Source organism: Akebia trifoliata, chromosome 6, assembly GCF_017979445.1.
Source record: "Akebia trifoliata isolate Shusen 1 chromosome 6, ASM1797944v1, whole genome shotgun sequence".
Classification (NCBI taxonomy): domain Eukaryota; kingdom Viridiplantae; phylum Streptophyta; class Magnoliopsida; order Ranunculales; family Lardizabalaceae; genus Akebia; species Akebia trifoliata.
Window position 1 is genome coordinate 15,364,658 of NC_141380.1, and position 5,295 is coordinate 15,369,952.

The following is a 5,295-nucleotide window of genomic DNA, read 5'->3' on the forward strand; positions in this document are numbered from 1 at the left end:
ATCAGAGAATGTCACTGTCAGCATTGTTATGATAAATATCCACAAATATTGCATTTAATGCAAAGATTTGGTGCATGATTGAGGCTTACACACCCAAGCTTATAAAACTTTGTTCTGAAATATTCTTTTGGTTGATCGGGTTTACTTACCACATAGTTTTGTTCTTTGCTCTGGGTTAGATGATTTAGTTTTTGGGCTAGCTATTCAACTCTTTCAGTTTAATAGTTTGCTCGATTTATGCTATATTGCTCGATTCATGACAATCTTCGGATCCCATTAGTTTATGTTTGATATTTGGACTGAGCCCACAAAATTAAAAGGATATGTGCCCATATAACTCTGTATATGATGAAAATGGACTCCACAATTACCCCATTTTTGGTACCTTGATAAGCCAATGATATGGACTTCTCAGTTCTTGTCCTACTTTTTTTGGGATGCGTGCTAATCTCGAAGGATCTTCTTTGGTTCTGTTGTCACCCGTTTTAATTGTGCATATATTTTCTATTAACAAACGTTCTTCTTCGACTGGTTTAGAGATAGTTATTCAAAGATTCCTTTTCTTTGGAAGCTCGGATTTAGTATTCGTACCCACGTGGATTTGGTCATTTGATCTTGTTTGCATCATTACTTCCTCAGTCTCAGATTTCTTGGCAGAAATTTATGATTTACAAACTTTACGTGTCTCTTTAAGTTTCATTGGTTGCACACATTTTGGCATTTATTGTTTCTCGTTCCCAGCGTACTGCTCTTGATTTTTCTAAGAAGTTGTTATAATGGCTCGTACACATGTTGTGCCCCCATTGGTTTCTATTCCAATAGGCTGCTTAAGACTTTTTTGTGTTTTTAAAATTTTTTTTTTCATTTACTCGCCTTTAGTCTTTTGTTTAATGACTCCATTTACTGTGGGGATGGATGGTATTTTTTTCTTATATTTGTCCTCTCTATTTATATAGCCATTTTATGCATTTCTTCCTCATTTCTCTTGGGGTCAATTTACAGTTAGAAATGTTATGAGAGGTTCCCTTGAAGGAAATTTGGTTTGTTGAGAGGTTTTCATTTTTTATGGAAACCCTCACAATTCTCATCAGCATGCTTGATAATTGCGATGAGGATGTTTACCAGGACAGGATCCTCTAGGTTGACATCTATCATTTCAATAATTCTCACTCAAAATACATTCCTAGGTAAAAAAGTAATATCCAAAGAGCAATTGGCATGGATAGAAAACTAGATATTAAAGACTTGTACGCGTTGGATGCTAGATTTTGATCATTGACGTGGGCCCTATCATCGGTCCTGCTGTAGTGGATGATCTTCTTACATGGTATTTTGTATTTAGCTAGATATCTTTGATATGAACATTATTTAGAATCATCGGTCCTGTCGTAGTGGATCGTCTCGATTTTTGTGCACGTGTTTCAATGAAAATAATATATATATATATATATATATATATATAACTATTTTGTGAGCAATTAAAGAATATGTGAATGCCTGAAGGGATAGTGGGTCATATCATCCGGAGTGGTGTACTATCCTAGGATATACAGTAGGGACCACCAGGCTCATACGTGGTATGGGACGCGTATGAGAGTGGAGTCACAACTGGAATTCGGGTTGTTCCTCTCTATCTTTACTAGTGAACTTGTAATGTAAAGGTGGTCGTATACGAATGGTTTGTATATTTGGGAATCACATACACGCCTAATAGGCATAAACGAAGATGATTAGTCAGTTATCACTAACAATTTATAGTAGTCGAACGTTCTAACACATCGAAAAGAAATCCTTTACTTACGATCATGTCAAACGGCTAGCCTGAGCCGGATAAATGGTCACGCAAGTGTGGTAAACAGTGACCAACCACAAAATCAGAAACTAATACTTTATTATGAAACACCATGTCCCGACTAGGAGTAATCCAGTCGTGAATCCTAACACTCTAATTCCACTACTCCACCATTGTGTATTAGGTATTTGTTCTCTTATTTTGATATATAAAATGAAATGCATGTTTAATATTTTTACTTGATCAATTAGTCTTGTATAAAAATAAAATGTTATAGTAAGTACTGCTGATCGATGTAATATGAGTTTTAAAATGTTTAGTTGCTCATCTCCGACTATGTACTAGTTAATCGTAGTTTCTTCTATAAAATTTTGCTTATTTCAAAATGATTCAGTATGTTTATTCATTCATGTTAGGAGAGATTATTGACAGAAATTATTTTTTTCCTTACTAGGTAACCATTGTTACTCACCCTTTCCTTCTTCATTTTTTTTAATATCAGATTCAGAGCATGACGAGGCAGGTATAGAACATAAGTGAGGATCATCTGGTGGGTCAGATAGATAGTTAAAGTCCGTCACTTGGTGAGTATTGGGGCTATACCTCTAATGGTGTTAGATTCGTCTAAGAGTATTATGAGTTTTTTTTTATCTAACGTTAGAACTTTTGTTAGAGTTGGAAAATAGTTGTATAATTCTGTATATAAATTTCTTCTTCCGCACTCTGATCTATCGTACGTTATTAGATGTATGTAGGCTTCCGCTATTGTTATATTTTGTATGTATATATGCAGGATTATATGTCGTTTATTAGGTGCAGGTTGAACACCTTGGAATGCTAACATAAACAGAGGAGACCATGCCGAAATTTCGAGGTGCCACCTAGTACCTCGAGATCTGACATGGGGATTTGTATTAGCGTTTGGCGGGACACCACAGATGGTATCAGAAAAGTCGAATTATCGTCAAAAACAAAAATGACGTCAATTTAGGGGTTACCTCAAGTCAAAAATGTAAATTTTTGTTAGAGACAGAATTTGTAGAAATTGAGCATAGCATTAGATCCGTATAGGATACGGACTACCGTGTTTAGAAGAATTGGTTGATACCATAGATATTAGAGCGATAGTCATAAAGTGTCACTAGGAATTCAGTATCGAAGCTCATTAGTAGTTCCGTATTGGAATTATGAGTTCTTTTGTGTCTAGAAGTTTATAGAGCCTAGTAAACCTAGGATAGGATTCTCGATTTGTTCTGTTAGTAATGGAAATGGAATCCATTACTAATTTTTAGTCTACGATGGTAATTCATAGTTATGTAAGAGCGATTTTGGCCTTATTCTGATACGTGCCTTGTTACGAATAAACACCAGCGAGAGGAGTGGACGAGACAGATGCCGAAACACAACAGAGATGAGACAGGTTCTGAATTAGACCAATGACCTGATAGCACAACTAATTTCATTCATGAGATAGATGGATGAGTCTCATGTCAAGTCCAGAGAGGAAATATGAATAATACAACCACCACCACCTCGAAGCCAAATGGAAAGAAAACAATTAGTATCTGATAAGAGATAAACAATTACGAAACTAACAAATTCATAGGAAAAATAATCATATGCGAGGAGTGATATTATAGACATACCTACTCAATGGATGGAAGACTTTTATAAAAAACAACAACCTATACTACTAAATCGATCGAAAAAAAGAGTTGTGATATATTACTAATGTAGCAAATATGAACATAAAGAAAAGCAATGTTCGAGTCTACGTCAACCGATTAAGGAGGCGTTGCTCAAAAAGATACTAGACAAGCCAATTCAGGAAATAATAAGGCCACCAGATTTTAATAAAGTTGATAACATACTCATGCCATCCCAAACAGATAAGACTAGCAATCAGAAGTGAGAAATGGTACAAGACTTACCACGATTGCAAGGCGCGCCACTAAATCCAAGAAATGAGGGAGCGTTTGATTTCTTCGCAAAAGGCAAATGCTATTCCACTTCCGGGACCACTACCACAGGTCGTGCCTTTAAAGAATGAGAGAATTCTCCCAACCCAAAGGACAGGTAAATCCAGGGATATGATTATAGAATTTTCAACGATTACGTCCACCAAGATTTGAGGACTTTTTTATCTGATTGAGGTCAATGAGTGGGTTTTGAATACCTGAAAGATTTTGAGTGCCATGTAGTGCCCAAGAGATCAGTGGGTGATGGTAATTACATTCCAGTTGGACGGGAATGCTAGTTATTAGTAACGTTTTGAGATGAATGTATTAGGAGATGGATCGTTTGAGTGGTAGACTTCAAGAGGATATTTCTCGATAGATTTATATCTGAGATTGCTCAAGAAATCAAATACTAGGAGTTTTTGATATTAGTGCAGGGTAATCTATCAATTACAGAGACTAAGATATGATGTTCATTAGGTTGTCACGATATGTGCCCGAGCTTATCCTGACAGATTTGTAGAAGGCCCGTAGATTCTTTAAAAGACTATAACCCTACTTAAGGGTTAAGAAGTCGATGATTGAGACTACCAATTATAGAGATACGATGAGTTGAGCTTAGAAGCTAAAGTGAGAGGAGATGGAATTACAGACCTCTAGTAGGCAAATTAGTCGACCTTAGATATATTTTGTTCTCAAATCAGATCCGGACAAGAGGCCGATGTATTCGAGGCCAAACTCCTCTGGATCAGTATATCCACAATATAGAACTCCTCCACTATTGAGTTGTAAAGTTCCCCCATTACTAAGTTATAGAGCAGTTGGAGCTCCAATAATGCCAACAGGGCCAAAGGAACCAACAAGACAGGTTTAGAGCCTCAGACCCCAGTCTACCAACTACTCACAAAATCTATGAAGACAACATCGTTGACATGTTACGCGTGTGGTCAGGTGAGACATATCAAGAAAGAGTGCCCTCTATCACAGTTGTGAGCAAGGGTTGTGGCCTACGAGAAAGTACCTGTTTCTAACGAAGTTTTGGAAGGTACGATTTTTAATTATAATATTAAAAAGTAGAATTATATTCAACACTAGTTCCTCTAGATCATATAATTCTGCTGAGAGTTTGCACACTTGCTAGAGTTAGAAACTACTGACACGGATCGAGTAATGAAATTATCTATACCATTAGGACGCCTTGTGAAGAAAGAATGAGATTTTTGGAAGATCATTTAAGAACTTACAAAATATAGGTGTTAGAATAATTGTAAAGTGTGAGAAGACAAGTACAATTTGTAAGGCTAGTGATGTGACTATGTAGCAAGTAAAAATATGTGTGATGTGGGTAAGATAAAGTTAAATGAATAAAGTTTAATCTATATTACAATGATATTTAAGTAGTAATTAGTAGAAGTTGTAATTTTGGGGGTAGAGTAAGAAAGTGTATGTCTTGCAGAATGATTCTACCACTGCAACTCGAGCAAACCTTCAATGTGTTCCACGTGTCCATGTTGAAGAAGTATTTGCCAGATCATTCACATGTGG